At 44.5% G+C, this 23,856-nt stretch overlaps 1 long non-coding RNA gene across 1 annotated transcript in view; it reads left to right on the top strand.

Moving 5' to 3' along the window:
• Positions 1-1,509: 1,509 nt before the first annotated feature.
• Positions 1,510-23,856, top strand: part of LOC144782697 (uncharacterized) — a 61,450-nt gene continuing 39,103 nt past the window's right edge. Inside the window, exon 1 of the long non-coding RNA XR_013601212.1 lies at positions 1,510-1,625. This is a non-coding gene — a long non-coding RNA (uncharacterized LOC144782697). The remainder of the gene's footprint in view (positions 1,626-23,856) is intronic.

The raw sequence follows: 23,856 nt of genomic DNA, 5'->3' as shown, positions 1-23,856 counted from the left end.
TTTGTGATCAGCCCTTGTTGATTTATTGGGCCGATGAGCTCAGTGGAATGCATCCGAATCAAGGATTGGTACAGAAACCTAAGAAGACTGTGCACAGCATTGCCAGCCCCCACACATTTAAAGTATTACTCTCTATTGAAGAAGGACAAATATCCTAAAACACTTACCTATAGATACACAGCACTGGCTGCACCAAAAATGGCGAATACTAAGGACTTTCAAACTGAAGTGTTACCATGCACTACATTTACCACAGTGCATTTGGGAAATTGTGTGCTGGTATACCATGCACTGTGCTTCGTCTCCCTTTTGTCACTTTCTACAAACCGCTCGGCATCTAGGTTTCTAATGTCACTAGAACCCATCGATTGTGCTATTGTAACATATTGCATGGTTAGCCATTCAGTATCTCCTCTTTTCTGCCAACATAACCGAAATTATGTATCTACTACGTTTTGGATGAAACATTCATTATAATGAATTAAAAGCCGAATAAACTATTATTCTAGCTTTGCGACTACCTACTTTGCAAACTAGGTAGGCTAGCATAACACTTCTTGCTGATGAATTATTACAATTCACAGTCGAAACATAAGTGGGCAAGAGAGGCACAGATTTTGTTCTCGCTGTTCACCCTTTTGTAAATATTGCGTTATCTCCAAAAGATAGAACGACGGTGACATCTAGTGGAAGAAAAACATATACACTGTCAGCAAACAAAATTTAGTTGGCTGCTCTGCTATATACCTCAGGTGCCACGTAACAGTAATTTTTAGGTCTCGCCTGTCGATGCGCATGCGCATCGAGCAAGCGAGACTATAGGGGCTCATCCACACTTTATCTAACTTGCAAGGAATCGTGGCGATTCCTTGCAGTGCCCGTGACTTTTAAGCTCAATGCGCATGTGCATTGAGCTTAAAAGCGCGTGCACAGCCGCCCGCATTCCTCCGACACCTTTGAAGTGAAGCTTAGCTTCACTTCAAAGGCCCGGCTTGTTCACACCCACATGCCGCTCTGCCCCGCTCCGCCCCCTCCCCTGAGTCATCCTGCCTGCCCAGACTTCTCCTCCCCCCTACTTACATCCCGCTTTCACTTGTTTTGTGACTTCACACTTGCCCCTGTCCCTTCAAGGCAGCCCAGCTTCTCCCAGCAGGCAGCCCACCCCCTCCCTCTGCACCCACGTGAACAGCCCCGGGCCTGGCTGCGTCCTTCCTTGTAATACTTTCGAAGTTCAGTAGCCAGCTTGCCACTGCAATGCTTCAAAACCTTCACATGGCTCTCAAGTTACCATCCGTTGCATACTTGTTGTTATTTTTTATGCGGTTATATAGCGCGAACGTGGCCCAATGGCGTTAAAGCGCTATACATTGTGGGGTTCAGAGTTTCACGAGAATAGAAATTACGCCTTTGCAAATAGACATGAGATCTTTTAGGGAAGCATGGTTAGATGTGCAAATTATAACAAGGAGGGCATTCGAAACGGAAAATATGCAGTTGTAAAATAATTGTAAACCAGACAATTGAGAGTGGGCTCTTGAAAAGACAATATTCAATGGATAACCAGTGGCGCACGAGAACATGGACATCTGTCCGTGGAGAAGAAGTGAGACCACCAATGAGTGAGGGTAAGAATACATGTGTATTTAAAAAAGTAGCTTATGGTGATAGGAACATTTTGTGGGCTAAAGAAAAAGGTGGAAGAAGCAACACATGTTGGTTATACTCCAGCAGCAAAGTAGAAGAAAGGAAGATATAAGATGGAGTAACCATACAAACGTGTTTTGCGAATAAGACAGGCTGTGACTGACATATCTGTTATTTTTTTAGATGATGTAGACATACAATCTAACCTTCTTTTGGTCAGCCACATTGTGGGGTTGAACTCAAACCACAAACAGAAATGATTATTTTTTGGGAGGAAAATTTACAAACTTTACTTATAACTGATGGTTGTATAAATCATTATTTAAAATTTCAGAGTAATTTAGGGCTCGATGTACGAAACTTTTCTGCGGTCAGATAGTCTGCGATTCCCGACACCATAGAGTTTTCAACCTCATAAGAGTGTGTTGCAATCTACTAAATGTATGTTCAAAGCCTTTCAAACTCGCTATGTGCCTTTTGTGACTCATTCTGAATTGCAAGTAGTAATGATTCAGAATGCAGGGATTTGTGACTGGTTTTGGCGTTGCAAACTATCATTCAGTTAACAATCCTCAAAGGTAGTGACTCATCAACAAAGTGGGAACTGTCCCTGTGAGATACCGTCCACCTTGTGAACCCTGGCAGGAAGCCTCGTGGGTGAAGACTGTGGTCCACTGCATGCTCCCTATTATGTAACTTCCTGGATGCAATTTTTTTTAAGCAGTCCCTGTCCCTTTAAGGGATAAGGACAGATTTAAGAATCAGCATTTGCAAAGCCTTTAGGTCTTGCCTACGTGAGAGCTATTGGCTTTGGCAATGTGTTTCACTCATGTTGTAGACCAGCATGGCTGCTGTTCAAAATTGTTAAAAGTAACCCTGGGCAAAGCACTACGCTATGCTCGCGTAGTTTGCGAAGTTTCCGCTACTTCGCACTACACTAATTGCACGTAGCACAGTGCAAACACGCGTAGCGTAGCGCCGTGGTCATTTTTTGCTTGCTCGCGGTCCTCAACGTCAAGTTGGCGACCGCGAGTAAGCAAAATGACATCCCGGCGAGACTTGTTCCTCGTTCGCGATCAGCAACATCAAGTTGCCGATCGCGAGCGTTGAAAATAAACCTCCCGGTTAGATTCTCAACGCGGGGAGGTCAGGTTTCTCATTGCGAGTGGTCGCGTATGCTCGCGACCGCTCGCGATGACAAAGTACCATACAAACGTGTTTTGCAAATAAGATAGGCTGTGACTGACACATCTGTTATTTTTTTTAGATGATGTAGACATACAAGCTAACCTTCTTTTGGTCAGCTACATTGTGGGGTTGAACTCAAACCACAAACAGAAACGATTATTTTTTGGGGGAAAAATTCACAAAGTTGACTTATAACTGATGGTTGTATGAATCATTATCTAATATTTCAGAGTAATTTAGGGCTCGATGTACGAAACTCTTCCGGGTCAGATAGTCTGTGATTCCCGACACCATAGAGTTTTCAACCTCATAAGAGCGTGTTGCAATCCACTAAATGTATGTTCAAAGCCTTTCCAACTGGCTAAGTGCCTTTTGTGACTCATTCTGAATTGCAAGTAGTAGGGATTCAGAATGCAGGGATTTGTGACGGGTTTTGGCATTGCAAACTATCATTCAGTTACCAATCCTTAGAGGTAGTGACTCATCAGCAAAGTGGAAACTGTCAGTGTGAGATACCGTCCACCTTGTGAACCCTGGAAGGAAGCCTCGTGGGAGAAGACCGTGGTCCACTGCATGCTCCCTCCTATGTAACTTCCTGTATGTAATTTTTTTTTAAGCAGTCCCTGTCCCTTGAAGGGATAAGGACAGATTTTAAAATTAGCATTGGCAAAGCCTTTAGGTCTTGCCTACGTGAGAGCTATTGGCTTTGGCAATGTGTTTTACTCATGTTGTAGACCAGCATGGCTGCTGTTCAGCATTGTTAAAAGTAACCCTGGACAAAGCACTACGCTACGCTTGCGTAGTTTCTGCTACTTCGCACTACACGAATTGTACGTAGCACAGTGCAAACGCACGTAGCGTAGTGCCGCGGTCATTTTTTGCTTGCTTGTGGTCCTCAACGTCAAGTTAGCGACCGCAAGCAAGCAAAATGACATCCCGGCGAGACTTTTTCCTCGTTCGCGATCAGCAACATCAAGTTGCTGATCGTGAGCGTGGAAAATAAACCTCCCGGAGAGCTTCTCAACGCGGGGAGGTCAGGTTTCTCTTTGCGAGTGGTTGCGTATGTTCGCGCCTGCTCGTGATGAGAAACTACCAGTCCGCGTTGAGAAAGTTGCCGCTCGAGTAAAAATCTACTCGAGCTGCCGAAAACTACAGCTCGCACGGTGCAAGATGCTGTTTTAAATGATTGCACAGTGCCAGATGCTTGTCCGCACTGTGCAATCATTAAAAACGGCATCTTGCACCGTGCGAACAGGCTACTACGAAGTTCGAGTAGTGCTACGCGTAGCTTGCGTAGTGTGAAGTGCACTTTGCATAGCGTCGCGTTGCGATACTTCGCGAACTACGCCCAGCCCTAGCTAAAAGTTAGTGGCATAGAGGAAAGTGGCGTTGTATGGGTATTGTAGGGTGGAGTGCCATAAAGTGGAGCAGTGTGGAGTGGCTTAAAGCGGTGTAGAGAGGAGTGATGTAGAGTGAAGTGGCATAGAGTGGTGTAGAGTGTCGTAGAGTGGAGGGGTGTACAATGCTATTGAGTGGAAAGGCGTAGAGTGGAGTGGAGTATTGTGCAGTGGCGTAGAGTGGAGTGTTGTAGAGTGAAATAGTGTCACAGTGTGGAGTTGAGTGGGGTGGCGAAGAGTGGAGTACAGTGATATAGAGTGGAGTGTCGTTGAGGGCTGGAATGGAATATCGCAGAGTGGAGTGGCATAGAGTGCAATAGAGTGCGATAGAGTGGAGAGCAGTGGCATGGAGTGTCGTAGAGTGGAGTTGGGTAAGGTGGAGTGAAGTGGCATAGTGTGGAGTACAAAGGTGTAGATTGGAGTGGAGTAGAATGGAGTGGCATAAAGTATCACAGAGTGAGGTAGAGTGGAACGGCGTGGAGTGCCATACAGTGGAGTGTTGTAGAGTGAAGTAGTGTCGTAGAGTGGAGTGGCATAGAGTGGAATACATTGGCGTAGAGTGGAATACATTGGAGTATAGTGTCATAGAGTGGTTGGAGTAGATTGTCGTAGAGTGGACTGGCATAGAATGTAGTAGAATGTGATAGAGTGGAGTGCAGTAATGTGAAGTGTTTTTGAGTGGAGTGGCATATAGTGGAGTGGCAAAGAGTGGAGGCACGTGGTGTAGAGAGGCGTTGAGTGGAGTAGAGTGTTGTAGATTGAAGGGGCATAGATTGGAGGGGTGTAGAGTGGAGAGGCATGGATTGTTGCAGAGTATGATAGAGGGGAGTGGCATGGAGTGTCCGAGAGTATGGGAGAGTGGAGTGACATTCAGTTGAGTGATGCAGAGTGGAGTGGCATAGAGTGGAGTCAAGTGAAGTGGCATATAGTGGAGTGGCATAAAGTGGAGTGTCACACAGTAGAATATTGTAGAGTGGAGTGACATAGAGTGCAGTAGAGTGGTGTAGAGTGGATTGTTGTAGAGTGGAGTGATTGCCATGTAGCAGAATATTGTAGGGTGGAGTGGTATTAAGTGGATTAGTGGCATGAAGTGGTAGAGTGTTGTAGAGTAGTTTGGAGTGGAGTAGAGTGGAGTGGCACTGAGTGGAGTGGCGCAATATGGAGTAAAATGGCTTGAAGCTGCATTGTATGGAGTGTCATAGAGGGGAGTAGAGTGTCGTAGAGTGGAGTGTTGTAGAGTGATGTGGTATGGAGTGACATAGAGTGAAATTGCCTGGAGTGTCAGAGTGAACTGGTGTGGAGTGTCTGAGAGTGAAGTGGCGTGGAGTGGCATAGAGTGGAAAAGAGTGGAGTAGAGTGTCATAGAGTGGAGTGTCATAGAGTGGAGTAGAGAGCCATAGAGTGACGTAGAGTGGAGGTGTGTAGCGGGGAGTACAGTGTCCTATAGTGGAGTGGTGTAAAGCGGAGTGGCACAGAGTAGAGTAAAGTGGCATGGAGTGGCCTAGAGTGTCATAGAGTAGAGTGGCGTAGAGTGCCATAGAATGGAGTAGCATAGAGTGTCATAAAGTGAAGTATAGTGTTGTGGAGTTTGCATAGAGTGGAGTGGAGTAGAGAGGAGTACATTATCTTAGAGTGGTGTGTCGTGGAGTGGCATATAGTAGCATAGAGTAGTGTGGAGTAGACTGGAGCGGCATAGTGGGGAGCGGGATAGACTGGAGTGGCATAGAGTGTTGTACAGTGGAAAAGAGTGTTGTCGATTGGTGTAGAGTGGAGTAAAGTGTTAGAGTGGAGTGACGTGGAGTGGCATAGAGTGGAGTAGAATGGAGTAGCATAGTGTGAAATGGAAAAGTGTAGAGTGGAGTGGCAAAGTGGCATAGAGTGGAGTTGTGAGGAGTGGAGTAAAGGGTCACTCAGTGTAGCAACATAGAGAGTAGTGGTGTGGAGTGGTAGAGTGGAGTATTGTGGAGTAGAGTGGCATGGAGTAGAGTGGCATAGAGGGGAGTAGTGTGTTGTAGAGTGGGGTGGCATAGAGTGCATAGAGTGCCATAGAGTGGAGTGGCATAGATGGAGTAGCGTACAGTGAAGTGGCCTAGAGTGGCATAGAGTGAAGTAGAATGTCAAAGTGGAGGGGCATGGAGTGGCATAAAGTGAAGAATAGTGTCGTAGAGTGGAGTGGCGTTGAGCCTTGTACAGTGGAGTAGAGTGTTGTAGAGTGAATTTGCATAAAGTGGAGTATGCATTGTGCGGTACCGCACTACCATAACAGGAACACATTTTCAATTGAAATGACCACTACATTTGCACGACATACAGTTTAACTGATAACACTACTGTACAGTGCACAAACTATAATTTGTGGAAATTGGCTTCACCTAGTGTATTGATTTGTTTTGATCCTATTCAAATATTTGTTTCCACCACACTTATTGTATTACTAACTATAACAAGCATTTGCAATGCAATAGGTCTCGCTTTTGCAAGTGTTTAAGCTATTCACATTGTAAATAACAGTGCCTTTTATTTATCTGCTTTAATAATTAACACATAAATAAAAGGCATTGTCATTTACAATGCTAATAGCTCAAACTTGTGTAATTGCCAGATCTTCTACATTTCCAAGAAGCAACCGCCATTGTCACAGGCTGATTTGTAAGTGAAAGCGCGCATGGTGTGCTGAATGTTGCAGGAAAGCATGGTGTGTCTGCAGTAGGAGAAACTCATTAAAGAAAATAGTGCTTAGAGATTAAATAAAGCGATACAAAAGGGGATGATGGACGGAGCGTTTGAGCAAATCAAACACTCACCCCCAGTCAACTGATCTGGGTTTAATCCATCACCATTCTTTAGCTCACTCGGCCACCCCAGTTCAGACATGGCAATATGCAAATCAGTCTGACCCTGTGCCTCATGGGAACAGTCCAGCCCGAACTGCCAAGCCATGTCTTCCTTGGACCGGAAACAAGCATCCTGGGACCGGTTTCGGATTCATAATCCTCATCAGCCAGGCTATCTTGAATCCAGTGGCCAAGTGAGCAAGGGACTCACGTCTGAGCATACCCTGCCACACTTAGGGCGAACAAAGCGATACAAAAGGGGATGATGGACGGAGCGTTTAAGCAAATCAAACACTCACCCCCAGTCAACTGATCTGGGTTTAATCCATCACCATTCTTTAGCTCACTCGGCCACCCCAGTTCAGACATGGCAATATACAAATCAGTCTGACCCTGTGCCTCATGGGAACAGTCCAGCCCGAACTGCCATGCCATGTCTTCCTTGGACCGGAAACAAGCATACTGGGACCGGTTTTGGATTCATAATCCTCATCAGCCAGGCTATCTTGAATCCAGTGGCCAAGGGAGCAAGAGACTCACGTCTGAGCATACCCTGCCACACTTAGGGCGAACAAAGCGATACAAAAGGGGATGATGGACGGAGCGTTTGAGCAAATCAAATACTCACCCCCAGTCAACTGATCTGTTGTTCGCCCTAAGTGTGGCAGGGTATGCTCAGACGTGAGTCCCTTGCTCACTTGGCAACTGGATTCAAGATAGCCTGGCTGATGAGGATTATGAATCCGAAACCGGTCCCAGGATGCTTGTTTCCGGTCCAGGGAAGACATGGCTTGGCAGTTCGGGCTGGACTGTTCCCATGAGGCACAGGGTCAGACTGATTTGCATATAGCCATGTCTGAACTGGGGTGGCCGAGTGAGCTAAAGAATGGTGATGGATTAAACCCAGATCAGTTGACTGGGGGTGAGTGTTTGATTTGCTCAAACGCTCCGTCCATCATCCCCTTTTGTATCGCTTTGTTCGCCCTAAGTGTGGCAGGGTATGCTCAGACGTGAGTCCCTTGCTCACTTGGCCACTGGATTCAAGATAGCCTGGCTGATGAGGATTATGAATCCGAAACCGGTCCCAGGATGCTTGTTTCCGGTCCAGGGAAGACATGGCTTGGCAGTGCGGGCTGGACTGTTCCCATGAGGCACAGGGTCAGACTGATTTGCATATAGCCATGTCTGAACTGGGGTGGCCGAGTGAGCTAAAGAATGGTGATGGATTAAACCCAGATCAGTTGACTGGGGGTGAGTGTTTGATTTGCTCAAACGCTCCGTCCATCATCCCCTTTTGTATCGCTTTGTTCGCCCTAAGTGTGGCAGGGTATGCTCAGACGTGAGTCCCTTGCTCACTTGGCCACTGGATTCAAGATAGCCTGGCTGATGAGGATTATGAATCCGAAAACGGTCCCTTGATGCTTGTTTCCGGTCCAGGGAAGACATGGCTTGGCAGTTCGGGCTGGACTGTTCCCATGAGGCACAGGGTCAGACTGATTTGCATATAGCCATGTCTGAACTGGGGTGGCCGAGTGAGCTAAAGAATGGTGATGGTTAAACCCAGATCAGTTGACTGGGGGTGAGTGTTTGATTTGCTCAAACGCTCCGTCCATCATCCCCCTTTGTATCGCTTAGAAATTAAATAAGACATACTGTGTAACAACAGAAGTGAATGGTCAGTCCTCATGGGAGGTTACAAATGAAGACAAGGTGGTACTAAGGAGGGACTAACAAGCCTATTAATGAATTGGAAGCCAGCATTTACAAAGGACAATGACATAAGCCAATGAATAATATGGGTGGAGAGTGGGTGGAGCTTCAAGTCCATACCCAAATACAGCAAAGCTGCCCACACTCGATCTCAAAACAATTTCTTCATTTGTGCTTGCCTAATTCTGATGTATTCAGAAATATTTGTGCAGTTCATTTACAGGCATTTGCAATATGTTGTGTGCCAGAAAAAAATAACATCCTACAGCCTTTTGCACATTCCTTTACCTAGCAAGAATGTAAAATAAATCCTCTCACTTTGCAGTCAAAGAAAGAAAAGTCAACACCAGGCTCTCTGGAAGACGGGAGCCTAACATTTGACCTCTGTCTTTAGATGCACAGCAAATGGGACAAGATAAAAACACAATATAAAGGCCTGTTTATTGCTCATTCATTTCTGAAATTTAGCATGGTTATTTTGGGGATGTTTCAGCACCACCTCACCTCCCCATAAAATTGAGGAAGTGAATTTTAAGTTATGCTGTTACTAAAGAGCACTGACCAAAACAAACAAGCATGTAGACAGAACATTGTTCCTCACAGGCATGCAAGATTGATGATCAAAGTGGCAAAGATAAGCAAAAACAGTCAAGCAGAAAGGTGGCAGGAAACCGCTTCAAAGAAATACAGCACGTTTAGTGTTCCTGAACTAGCATACAAGGGAGACCCCTGAAAACACATGTTCTCTGTGGAGTGCCTCACGAAAAAGAATAAAATAGCTCCCAGAAAGCTAGCACTCATGGAAGGATATAAGAAAGCAGTCACAGAAGTGGAAAACAGGCTATACTCCACAGGGAGGACAAAGACATGCTATCCTTCAGGAAAAAATTAAAAACTACTCTGTTTAGGCAAGCATGGTGTAGCCTGTAGGCGCTGTGGTAATATCAAGTAAAGGCTGAACCTCCACTACGTAATTCTGGACAAACAGCGCTTAGAGACCCCGGTGGTTATAACGCGCTATACAAATTAAATAAATAAATAAACATGCTGGACAGCCTTAAAGAAATAAAGCCAGCAAATAAAAAGCAAGCAACTGTGAGTTAAAGAACACAAAGCCAATGGTAAGCAATGGGCGGAATACATTCCCTGTGAAGCTTTCAGAATGCCCCCATGAAGTCTTTCACAGCTGGTAGGCTTCAACCGAAAACTTTTTACATCCAGAGAAGGTGGTCTGGTGTTCCTCACAATCCTCAAGTCTTTGTCCACAGGCATACACAAGGAATAGGAAAATGCCTTCTTTCTCATGAATACTGATGTGATAGGGGATTTTGCTACTTCATGCGAATGTACATTTTATGATGCAACTGATTAGTACATCAATTGCATTACAAAATGCAGCCCCGTTCTCAAACCAGTCAGTGTGAAAATAGCACCTACTGGTTTGGAAACAGTGCTTTGTATATCAGGCCCTTACTGAGCCAACCCTGGAGCCAATCCTGGAAAAATGTGCTAATTAAATCTTATATAAGAACGATGGGCTTTGATTTAGCCTTAGATGTTCAAAACAAATTTTAGAAATCACAGATAACATGCATTTCGTGGTAACTCTGTGGAGTGTAAAGCATAATCTTTAAACAGGAGTGTGTTTGTAGGGATCAGAATTTTGATTTGTGCTATAATTATAAAACCCACAGAATAGCCCCATGGCATTTTTGTCAGGAAAAAAACAGGTGAATTATAGTGGCAGAAAATGCCCAGAAAACATGTAACGTGTAGATTTCGGTGCCACATCATATGTTATGTATCAAACTAAGGTAAATACAACAAACACCCAGTCCTTAGTCTTGTTTCTCTAAATGCTTGACCCTAAAACTTATTTCTGTTGCACCTCTTCATCTAACACAAACAGAAGAACTATTGATAGGAGTTTTAAAGATATGAGCTTGCCAGCATCCGCTCTCACATGACAGTTTAAATACATAAGCGACAGATTAAATCACAGTAAAACAACCATATCTTACTACATGGAGTAGGGTAATGCTTCTATTTGTCTCATTAGCACAGTACAAACCTTTCTGTTATTGTAGCTGGGGAAAAAGTACATTTGGTGTCAGAACTAAAGGCAAGCTGTATGCATGTTCAAAGTTTTCTTTACACCAACAAATCTATGTAATCAATTATTTGAAATAAAGATTCTTAAACACCTCTCCCCCAGAGCAGTATGTGTTTTGACTTTTAATTCCAGACTGTTCGTAGCCATGCAAACTTTAGTAGTCACGAATCCCCAAGCCAACTTCACTCCAAGGGTTGAAGTGTCCAATCCTGCCATCTGCATTCTCACTTCAATTATCTAGGCCATTAAGTTGATGCCATTGGAGTGTGAGACTTCTTGAAGTAAATCAACAAATACCCTTTAAACTACTGAGAGAGCCCTTTAGTTTCCCACTCCTACTCTTTGGACAGTTGAGTGGCATTTTGCCTTTGTATTTGACTTTGTTCACCTAATAATATTGAAACCACTTCCTTTCAGGAATGCAGCCTAGTGTTGTACTCCCACTTACTCCCTTTTTACAGAATACAAGATAGAGAAGCATTGTACTGGGCTCAAAGCAATGTTGTGATGAATGAGGTGCTACCTACCCTACCACCCGCCTGGGACCCACCTGGAACTTGACACTTGTAGAAGGCCGGCTGGACATGATGAGACACAGAAAAAATAGTGTGAAAAAGTTATACACTGATCTATCCTTTTGTGTACCATGCAAGTAAAACTCAAGCTACTTGACGACGGGAGCATGGGGACTTTGAACCTAGGCAGGAATCCCACTATACTGCAGCTCACACTACTATCTGTCATCAGGAAAATGTCAGGAGGCTTGTCAGGAACTATGGCTTACCATTTAATGCTTGGCAGGAGCAGGGAAGACATATTCCAAACCTGCTTTCACTGAGTTCATTTCAGGAAGCAAAGGCTGGCAGTCCTCTTATTGTGTCGGTGCTGTCTTTATAGATCTAGGACTCATTGGGGCCAATAGTCTCATCACCAGGTGCTGGAAATCTTCAGAACCCCCGCCACATGCAGTCTGGTACCAATCCTTGTTGTGCTGGGACCAGGCGGAAAGAGTGGCACTGAGACTTGAAGACATAGGGCCTCATTCATGAGAAGTGACGCATCGCTGCGTGAAAGCAGCGATGCGTCACTTCTCAGTGCGCCCTCCTTGTGACATGATTGATGCATCATATTTACTGTATGACGCATCATGTCGCAAGGAGTTACAGATACGTCAGTATTTCTGATGTATCTGTACGGTGCAAAAAGTGACGCATTGCTGGAGTGTGTCACAAAAGTGACGCAACTCCAGCAATGTGTCCTTCACATGGGCCAAGCCCCATGTGAAAAGGCTTGCGTTAGTCTTAGGCAGGCATAAGATATTGACGCATTTGCACCATAGAAGTGGTGTGGTGAAATCTGGTAGATTTCACTGCGTCACTTCTACCTGGCTTACTTACATGGGAATGCCCACCCTGCATACATTATACCTGATGCAGGTATAATGTAGCGCAGGGGTTTACAAAGTGACGCATCTGCTTAGATGCGTCACTTTGTAAATAGGGTGCAACAGGAGGCATGTTTTACGCCGCTGATGCTTCACAAAAAGTGACGCAACGGAAGCGCAAAACTAACGCAAGGCCTCATAAATAGGGCCCTCAGTGGGGCTACAATACAGGCGCAGCTGTCAGCAGCAGCTTGGGATGCGATACTTCAAGATCTCCGCTAATCCTGGTGGGGACATGAGGAACCCCAGACAGCCCCCCAAGAGGTAGATTAGACACGAGGGCAAATAACTGATGCTGAGTGGGCGAACACCAACACATAAATCTACAAAGCGCCCTAAATGGCATGCACCTCACATGCACACCCAGGTCACCATATAATTCCCTACAGAATATGGACAGGCACCACACAATTCTAACACATAGACTGCGCAGGCGCAGAGGTGACATGTAACACTGGAGGGCAGTGACACACAGCATTGAGTGGCAGTTAACCCCCTACCCTGTTGATCGTAACAATCTTATACATAGTTTTAACTCCCTGTTTCTTAATATCCCACTATGCCCAATATGCCGAATGAAAACTGTAAGCGGTAAACTAAATGTTCCATGTGTATAGGAATTTTAAATTGAGTCTTCTCTTCTGCACTGTGTACATGCGATTGGGCATTGTGAGATTTGTATTGATAAAAGAAAAAAACAATAAACACATTTTTTTTTTGGAAAACCTTTATTGTTACTTCAAACGATTACAAGTATGGGCCTACAACCTCCAGGGCCGGCCGCTAATCAGTTTCCACAACAGCGAGTCAGTTATGACACAACTCAGCAGCCCATGGGTCGGAAGCACCATAGATTCGGTTAAGAACGTGTTATTGAGCGTACCAACCAAAGTACAGGATTAAAAAGGCTCCATTTTATAATATGAAAATGAAGGATCAGGTGCCGTACAATAATACAACATCACACTAAGGGCGGGCAAGGTAGGAAGACAACCACAGTTAGAACGATCGCAATTAGAATAGTGACGCTAAAGCATATGAGTCAGGATAAGCAGGCATACAGTCACAATTCGCACCAATTAAGCGCCCGCCCTTCGATACAGATAGTACTATAGGAAACATTGGCACAGATTAAGAAGGATCAATAATAAACACAAAAGTGAACCCACATCACTGACCCGAAAAATAAAGAAACGAGAGAAAGGCAATAGGAGAAGAACGCAAAAGAGGAAAAGGCCATAGAAACAAATAAAGGCAAAACAAAAAATCCCCAACCCCAACCCCCCACCCTGCACCCCTGCAGGTGACTACGGCCTACCCCCCCATAGCAGCGTGCCTGTCACCCCAATAACTGAAACCCGAAATATAGAGAGGAAAAAGAGATATAAAAAAGGTTACTAGACCCCAACACCAAAAGTAAGAATGGAGGAGGACATTATTGTACGCATTCCCGGACTCTCCCCCCCCCGCCCTAACAAAGGATCTCTCAAAAGTAGAAACCATCGTGCAAAACATAAGAGAAGATTACACTGGAGGAAGCTATAAACCCCGCCCAGTCTCCGATAACCTAATGAAGCAGATCCCGTCACCAATTAAACCATAACAGTAAATCCAAAACAACAGCCTCAGCCTTGTCCCCGTCGATTAAACTGGTGGTCTCCCTCTGGTAAGTAGGACCCTCTCCACAAAGTGTCAAAATATGCATAGAAGTTGCCGAAATACAGTCTGCAAGATGGAGGATAAATGGCGAACCCCAAAGTACATGGCCGGTTCCGACGATACTCCTCCCCGACTGCCAGGCCCGACACTGTTTCCTCCGCCATCTTGGTGAACCAGCTGGGAAGGGGGTGCGACACAATCCAACTCAGTTCACAGTCTCGACCACAAGTTACCAGAATGGGGATAGCAGTTAAAGGGTCCACTGGTAGAGAAACCAAGAAGTCAAACCATTCACTTGATACACAGGTCGCAGCATGATCAATCAGTTCCACTTCCGTAGGGGTAAACACATCTCTGTGCACAGGGTCTAAATGCACCGCTGGGGTGTCTATCGGGAGTGGAGCTGGTCGCCGAGTCCCGTACGATGAATCAGGGTCCGGTCCCGATTGCCTAATTCCGTCTTCTGCCGACATCAGTTTACGGACCCGGGCCTCCATTGTAACTTGAAGTGCCTCGAGGGCTGCAAGCACATACCGCAGTGTCTGGCCGCACTCAGCCCGCCCCGCCAGGTCTCGCACGACATCAGGCATAGTGATCCCCACGGAGAGCCCGCTCACCCCGGGGGAGGATTAGGTGGAGCAGGGATGAACCGTGAGGGACAGATCGTCAACGTGCGTGTCTTGCGCGACGATTCCCCAACCCAAAGGCATTGGCGAGGCAAACACTAGGTCTCCGGGTCAGGGACCTCTGCTATACCGCCTGGGGCGTCACACGTCTCCTCACCCACAATACGAAACCGGGTAGCAGATCGGCAGCAAAGCAGTTCAAAAGATGTTGAAAGTTCCACGAACCGGACCCTGCCGCCCTCACCAGTCCGCTGTTGTTCGACTGGGACCCGGCAGGATCAGCACTCAAGACCCCGGCTGCTAGACTGGGTTAGGCTTCAAGTCAAACCTCGACATTACTCCACTCCGCAATGTCAGAAAAACCTCGGAATTGCTCCATCGGATTGCAGACCAGTTCATAGACACGGATGTGTGGCGGAAAAACAGGATAGACGACAGGATCTGCGAGCTAAAGACGGAGGTCGGGGGATCCGGGAGACTAAGCAGTCATCTTGTTGCTGTCGTAGCTTCTCCCTCTCAACAATAAACAAATTTGAACCCCCCCAAAAAAATGCCGTGCTGTCTGGTGTGAGGCTTCACACGTATGTTGCATGCACTACGCGACAGAGCCCCAGTTGCTACCTGTGTGGTCCATATGTTGGTGACTTGAAGCAATATTAGGGTGTCATGTAAAAAAGTAGCTGTTGTATTCATTATTATTGAGTCCAGAATGTGATTTGCATTCTTTCTTGAATTCTTACTTCTATGTTCTGTACTGGGGTTCCACGGACGGGCGGTTGGGGGATTATCGAGAGTAAGAACCTTGAGTAGAGTGGTTGTTTAAGCTGTCCTCTATCTACCAATAAATACTTCTCAATATCTACTTCGATGTTTTTGTGATAACTATATCAGTAGCTAAACTAGGAGATTGAATTCTGCTTATTTATTTCATGCCAAACGTATGCCGCAAGTGTATTTTCCTCGGCTGATTTAAATCTATGGAACATCTATATGTAAGAACTTTTTGAGGTCAAAGTCTGTTTTGCTAACTCTAATTGTGGCTGCACTGATGAGAAAACATTTGGAAGATTGAAGACTGATTGGTAGGCTTTTGCCATTAGGTAGCCTGATAACATTGCCGCCTTTCCAACCATTACATCACACCCCTACGCAATTGTGGGGAGCAGTTTTGTTGCCATGACCTTCTGTTAGGGCCCTAAAATAGGGCCCTTCAGTGAACTTGCAAGTGCACAGAAACCTGATATCAGGGAAGCAGTGTTGAAATTCATTAAATCCATGTGTGGCAGAAGATACCTCTTGAATCAAAAACCATCCCTATGTATTTATTGTTTCGTTCAATGGTTAATTTGGTCCCGTCACTGCTCCATGATCCCGTTGTTTTTATTGTTTTTCTTAATTTCACTTTTTTTGTTTTCTTATATTTGATTTCAAGTTCATACCGTTTTGCAAAGCAGAGTAGGGCATCCAGAAGCTGGTGCAGACCCACAGGTGTCATGCTCATCAGGAGTAGGTCGTCCGCATATAGGATTTGGGTAAGTGTAGGACCCCCTAATCTAGGAGGATGCACATTTATGAGATCTACTTCTAAAGACAGGCTAGATATATAGCTGTTAAACAAAATTTAAGCTAAAACACATCCTTGCTGTAGGCCGACTGTGGTGTACATTTTATTGGACAGCTTAGTGCCATCTTCCAGCTTAATACAAAGCCAAGTTTTATTTTAAAGGAGTTGGATGGCTCTTCTAATTTTTATGGGGATCCCCATATTGGTATGTTTCTGCCAAAGAAGATCTTGTGGAACCTTATTGAATGTTGCCTTATAATCAATTAAACATGCATAAAGTGTTGATTTAGCTTTAAAGGCTTTTCTATGCAAAGGGTTAAGGCTGCCTACTTTGAAAGTGCGCTGTGGCCAGCTCTGGAACCAATTAGATTCCATGGAAAGGATGCCTGTCTAACTACCCAGGTCTTGTAATACTAGGCTTACAAAGTCCTCGCTGTGAATTTGGTACTCTTTTAAGATGTAGGGATGAAGATTATAGGGGACCACACCAATTTCGACAGTTCTCAATTAATGTGTTCAGAGCAGGTACACCTATTGAGTGGATTGAACCTCTAAAATCCACAATGCCATAGTGATAGAATAGTTGAAAAATAGGTTGTGCTCTTGTGTTATAATATTCAAAGTTCCAAAATAGGAGAAGAGTATTAAAGTCCATAAATCTTCATGTTTGATGTGATAATCACATGTTTCAGCCCTTATGGCGGTCATGCCTGGGGCTTTTTCAAGGCTGATTTTATATTACAGAATGTGAAAAACCAAAACATGTAAAATAAAACATACATCAAGTCAAGTCAGGAACATTTGTATCGCGCACAAATCACATCCGGAGAGTCTCATGGCGCTTGCAGACGGCTCTGACAGGAGAAGCAGGATGATTTAATTTGCAAAAAGCCAAGTCTTCAGCTTCTTTCGAAAACGACTGTGTTCAGGGATAATGCGGAGATAGAGGGGCATTTTATTCCATGAGGTGGGGGCAAGAAAAGAAAATGCGCGACTGTCATTTCTGGAGGTTTGTATTCTCAAGGGCGTCAGCCGGGCCTCATTGCTGGATCTGAGTTCTCTTTGAGGCTGATACCATCTTAGCTTTTTAGACCAATATCTAGGGCCACTTTCATACATGTGTTTGTGGACCAGGCATAGAGTTTTAAAAATAATTTGCTTTTTCCCCGGAAGCCAGTGAAGACTTTTTAGGCAGAGAGCTGATGAGAATCTTCGTGGAAGATTAAGAACCAGCCGAACTGCAGTGTTCTGAAGAACCTGGAGTCTGTTCAGGTAGTGTTCATTTATGGAGGATAAGAGCTCATTCCCGTAGTCCATTCTATTTATGATTAAACCCTGAACTAGGGGTTTCTGGGCCTCAACGGTAATCCACTTAAAGACCTTCCTCAGACTACGCATTAATAACTTGTTATCCATGTAGAAACCCAGGTTCCGGACTGACTCCTTAGGCATTGGACAACTGCCGGATGTACGACATTACAACGCATGCTTTTACATCGCATGCTTTTACAACGCGAGTTTTGCAACGCATACCATTACAACGCATAGTGCTTTGGGGCGCTGGATAGTGAATTATTTAATTTACTATTCCAACTCCAGTCCCCGTGGATAGTAGGGAAGGTGTTGGATAGTAAATTAAATATATTCCCTATCCTAGAGCGCCACCCAGTGCAATGCGTTGTAATGGTTTGCGTTGTAAAAGCTGCGATGTAAAAGCATTGCGTGGTAAAAGTTGCGTTGTAAGTGATGTTTCCCACAACTGCCTAGTTTAGTTGCCCACCAGTCATGAGTCCAATGTTCTGCCGCTTTGCCAAAAAGCATAATTTCTGATTTACTGCCATTTAGCTGAAGATGATTGGCATTCATCCATTTCTCAACATGGATCAGGCAGTTTTTGAAACGTTGTTTGGTTTCATTTGGATCTGGGCCCAGTGTGATTAAAATCTGGGTATCGTCGGAGTAGGACAGATCATCAAAGCCATAGGATCTAATCACTCTAGCCAATGGTGTCATATAGACGTTAAAAAGCGTTGGGCTCAAAATAGAGCCCTGTGGCACGCCCATCTTAACAGGTCTTTCGCCTGCTATATTTCTGTCAATCTGGACAGCTGTTGAGCTATTGGATAGGTAGCTTGAAAACCATTTTAGGGCATTTCCTCTGACACCAATCTCCCACATCCATTATTTCAAACATAGCGCATTTTAATTAATACCTGATGAACAATTGCAGGAAGCTGGCTCTGTACATACTATACCAAAATGAGGTATAGTGTGCACAGAGTGCAGTGGAACCCCAAAGACAGGCAGAGGTAAAAGTAGATAGCACCTTACTCTCTATTTGTGGTAGTGTGGGCTACCAGTAAGGCTTTATCAGAGGGTAGTGTTAATCATTTGTTGTACACACTCAATCAGCAAATGATTGCACACACTCAAAGACTGAACTTCAGACCAATTGGTATTGTATAAAAATATTCTTTTAGTTATTTTATTTCCTATAACCAAGCACAGGTAAGTGATTTATACTTCGCAGTAATAATACAGTTTTGACTTGCAGTTGTATAAATACTTTGGTTTGGATACAGTAGAATTACTGATAATGCAATGATTTTAAATATTGTACATATACTTTGTAATGACTTTTCAATATCAGGTCATTTAAATTACTTTCCAGATTACTTTTCTTACACAGTGTAGTATACCTGGATACTACACTGGGACATTTCCTGTAAACAGGCAAGTACAAGTGTTTTGGGTATTTGAATACAGTTTTAGAAACTGGTATAGATTTTCCAACTCCACACTTTTTCAAAGAAAGCAGTCAATGTTTTCCTATGGGAGAAAATAGTGTTATCGGTTCACAGGTAAGTACTTTGTTGTAGGAGTTTGGTTTCTGGGGCTAGACTCAGGGGTCCACAAGGGTCGAGGATGCACTCTCAAAGCACCCTCGGCCGGCCAGGTGTAGAGTGCCGAGACCCAATGTTATCCAAAGGATGACAGGGGCCTTCGGTTGGTGGCTGCACAAGGCTATGGGAACAAAGCTCCTGTACTCAAGCTCAGGGCAAATGGGGGTTCAAGTTAGCACCAAAGGTACACCCTCAGCAGCACTAGGGTGGCCGGGTGCATGGTGCTGTTTTGTGTCGGGTGCCCTGTTACTTTCAAAGGGGATTCTCCGGTTTACAAACACACTGCAGGCTCAGGGACGAAGGTCTTCTGGGAGTGACTGACCACCACTTGGAGAGGTAAGTTGGGATACTGGGGGTTGGCTAGACACCATCGGTTGGTCAACCCAAGGCCGTGGGGCGTCGGGTGCAGGGGTGTCTTTTAGGGTCAGATCTTCTTACCGGCTCCTGGTCGCGGTTGGGGGGGGGACCCCCCAGATTAAGGCTGCAGGCGTGGGCTGGAGGATTGAGGCAGATCAGGGATCACTGGAACTCAGGTCAAGGTCACTGGGGAGACCTCCTCGTGGTGTTGGGCCACTCAAACTCGGGCCGTGGATGACCAATGCAGACTGGTGCAGACTTGTGGATTTTGCCAGAGCAGTAGTCTGTGGGTGAACAAATACGGTGTTCACGGGAGACAAAGTCTTTTCCTCAGATGGCAGGGCAGGTCCTCAGGATTCTTTAAGTTGCTGGTTTCAGGACATACTGGAGTTTCGCTTCTGCCGGTTTGAGGTGGGGACAGGCCGGTAGGGCTGGGGTCAAGTCTGTGGGAGTCCTCCTCTTCTTTGCTTCGGCACAGCTGTTCGGTCTTTCTTCTTCTTTTCTTCTTGGTCGTTTCTTGTCTGCTTTCTTGGTTCAGGGTTGCCTCCTTAATACGGTATTTAGAGAGCTGTTTTAGGGGTCTCGAGGTCAGTAGCCAATGGGCTACTGACCTTAGGGTGCCTACACCCTTGGTGTGCTTAACCCACATGGCGGAGTGAGCACAGTCCCTAATCCTGATTGGGGAGTGCCTACCATCTGCAAGATGGCGGGCACTGAAGATTGGGCTTCACCTCGCCTCCCCCACCTAAGGGGTGGGTTTGGCAGAGGTGGGCACCCCTTCTCGGCTGGCTAATGTTTCCTGCCTGTCTTCCTGCTGAAAAGGAGGGGAGACTGGAAGGGGGCCTGCTCCTGATAGCAGGAGAGGCTGGGGGTCGCATTACAAAGGCTGCAAGACCTTTGAAGCTTCCCTGCCACAGACAGCTCTTCCTGGCCTGGGGGAGGTGTGAACACCTCTGCCCAGGAAAGGGTTTGTTTCTGGGCTCAGGGAGAGAAGGCTCCCACCCTAGGGGTCCAGAAACATGTCTCGTGGTGGCAGGCTGGTGTGTACCAGTCAGGGAACCCACCAAAGCCTGGTCGTGTTTCAGGGGCAATTTCTAAGATGCCATTCTGAGTGCATTTTTAATTAAATCCCACATTGGCATCAGTGTGGGTTTAATGTGCTGAGAAGTTTGATACCAAACTTTCCAGTTTTCAGTAAAGCCATATTGGGGCTGTGAAGTTTGTAATGACAAACTCCCAGCACCATATACTCTTAATGGCATTACTGCACTTACAGTGTCTAAGAATTGGCTTAGACACTGTAGCTGTACAGGGCTCAGGCATCATCACTGGTATAGTGCACCAAGCCAGAGGGGTGGCTGACCTCTGCCAGAGCAGTGGGTTGTAGGCAAGGCACACAGGTATGTGTGCCATGTCGACTCTTCACTGTGTTCTGCCCCAAAACACGCAGCCTGCAATGGCAGTCTGAGTGTGTAAAGGTACAGGGCCTCTAAGGATAGCACCCATGATACCTTTTACAAGGGACTGACATGTGGCCAGAGAGGTGCAAATTAGGGGTACACGGTACAGTTTGGGGAAAGAACACAGGCCCCGAGCAAATGATTGGCAGGGCCCATGGCACATCAAGTCAAAGTGCATCAGTAGTCTGACAAAAGGTGTGGGGGGGATAACTGCAACAGAAACCCAGATTCCTACAACAATTAGCATAAAACTTAAGGACAAACAAGAAAAGCAAATATACACAAGAAATAGACAGAAAAAGAGAAACATCAGTTAGTTTAAATGAAACATCCTTTAGGGCAAATGGTAGTCCAGTCATATCATTCATATCAAGTGTTGTGCAGGTAGGTGCCAAATATATATATAAATCCTTGATATAATCCAAAAGTCAAAATAATTAGTTTGTTACTGTTGTAGGAGCACTAATCATTTAGAACTTCATGTCCTGCTTTTGAACAAATGTGTGTACATTGTAAAAAAAGGTCCTTTTGGCAAAGTTTACAAACCTAAGAGGAAAGAAAAAGAGTTGTGGTCAGTGTTGTCAGTGATCAAGGCGATAATTCAAAATCTTCTGAGTCTAGTGGTGATCTTGTATATGGAATTGCCTTCACAAGATTTGGAAAACGGTGTAATGTTTACAGACATGACCATGATTAGGACACCTTATTGTCAAGTGAGTGTAGGAAGGGTTGTAATTATGACAGTAGATTCTGCATGTCCATTTAAATTGTTTATAGTGAATGATTGAAGGAACTTCCAGAACAAAGACATTGAACTGAGGAAATCAACAATTAGACCGATGACGTGTGATAGTTAAACCATGGAAGTTGTGGGGGAATTTGAAACCACAGTGTCTTTTAAAGGAAACTTACATCTGCCATGGTGTATGTTGCTAAATATGGATCATATTTTTGGGAATGGTTAGAGCAACCTAATTTAGAGATAATTTTGGATCGAAATAATCCTAAGCAAGTCCTGCTGATGAAAGAGTGTGTAGGTATTTGAGCATTGCATATACCAGATTGGGAAATTATATTTCCTAAGGTGTTTATGGATAGGTTAAGAAAATTAAAGGGGTTCTAGCTTAAAATACTATTCATGGAAGGGATGGAACCAGCTGTACATAAGGTGAGGAAGGTTCCATTAAAGGATAGGCTGAAATTACATAAGGAACTGGACAAGTGATGTGAACAAAACATAATTAAGCCCATTGAACGGTAATAAGGGTTGTCCCCTGTATAGTTTGCACACAAACCTAATGTCAGCTTGCAGCTGTGTATTGATCCTAGGGTCTTAAATTCTAGGATCTGGGTCAATAGATATCCCTTACTTAATGTTACCTAATGCTTTCATTGATTAAGGGGGCTAGGATATTTTCCTCCCTGGACATGGTGTCTGCATATCATAAGATTGTTTTGGATTGTAAATCTCGTCATTTAACTTATTTTATTACTCCTGATGGGGCTTTCCATTTCAAGAGAATGTCATTTGGTTTGGCGTTGATGTCAGCTGTTTTCCAGCACCTGATGGATACTCTCTTTAAGGATGTGGAAGGAGTTACCTGCTTCCAAGAAGATTTGTTGATATTTGCAGAGGATAAGGCCAGCTGTTATAGAAATTTGCCTCATTTGCTTCCTGTTTTGGAAGAGAAGGGGGTTACCTTGAAAGCAGAAAATTGCAAGGGCCAGTTTTGTTGCTGAGGATGAATGGGAGAGATGAGGTTGTGGCTTAATATAGTTGCAGTCTCAGGGGTGCTGAATCATACTCTTCAGTATTGGGGTGAGAGGCATTGGAATGTTGGTGGGATGTTGATCATTTATTCCAGAACTTGTGGGGTTTGGAAATTGTTGTGTGAGTGGATCACACATCTTTAGTCAATATTTTTACCATAAAAGGGACAGGTAAATCTACACTGAGGATTGTAAAGTGGTAATGCAGACTACAGGAATATTGTTATCAGATGGAATATATTCTCGGAGTTAAAATTATCATGGCCGATTGCCTCGTGATTGATGACTACAAAGAAGACAAATCTTCTAAGGAGGATGAGGAAGTGGTCATCAATGAATTGTAGACCAATGCTAAGGAAGTCATTTCTGAAGTTGATTAGTTAATGGCTTTGTAACAGATGGTATTGTTACAGAGGTAATGGAACATGCAAGGAAGGAATGGCAGAGGAATAAATTGTAGGTTGCGGTGTTGGATGCTTATAGGTATGTAGGTCCAGAGCTCCTGGTAGTCAGAAGGTTTCTCTGTATGCCTAAAGTTTTGGTTGTACCCAAATTTCTCATATCCAAAATTGTGAATTTGATATATGAGCGCTTTATTGGAATCTTTACAATAAAGAGAAGAGTGAGAGATTTTTATTGGTGGGCTGGTATGGATAGAGAAGCGGAGCAATTTGTAAGGCAATTGCATGGCTTGCAACAAGACTCCGTTGACTAATCCAAATTCTGTGAGTATTCTGGAAAACATGGTTGGAATTGGCTGTGGCTGTGGATATACTTTGTTCTCTGGGTGTAGGCAATGGTCAAGTCAAATATGGCATTGTGATCATAAATTATTATTCTTGATGGCCATAGGTTGGATGAACAGTTTTCCATCTACCTCGGTCGAAAGTATGTTCGAAATTTTTTTGGGAGGGAAGATGTTCCTGATGAGATTGTGTCAGACAATGGTCCACAGTTTGATTCTCATGAATTTGAGAAATTTCTTGAAAAATTTTGAATTAAACATGTCACCACTTCATTCTATCATCCAAGGAGTAATGGTTTGGTGTAACAGTGTAACAGGGTAATTAAGGAAATCATCCTTAGTTCATGAGTTGAATTGAATGCAGGAAGTAGAAAAGCATCACATGTAATTTGGAAACTGAAGTATCTCCTTTTATTTTGTTAAAAGAAAGATTATCAGGTTC

The sequence above is a fragment of the Lissotriton helveticus genome, chromosome 9 (genome assembly GCF_964261635.1).
Source record: "Lissotriton helveticus chromosome 9, aLisHel1.1, whole genome shotgun sequence".
Taxonomy (NCBI): domain Eukaryota; kingdom Metazoa; phylum Chordata; class Amphibia; order Caudata; family Salamandridae; genus Lissotriton; species Lissotriton helveticus.
Note: the sequence above shows the minus strand (reverse complement) of the source record. Positions and strands in the feature narration are given on the sequence as shown.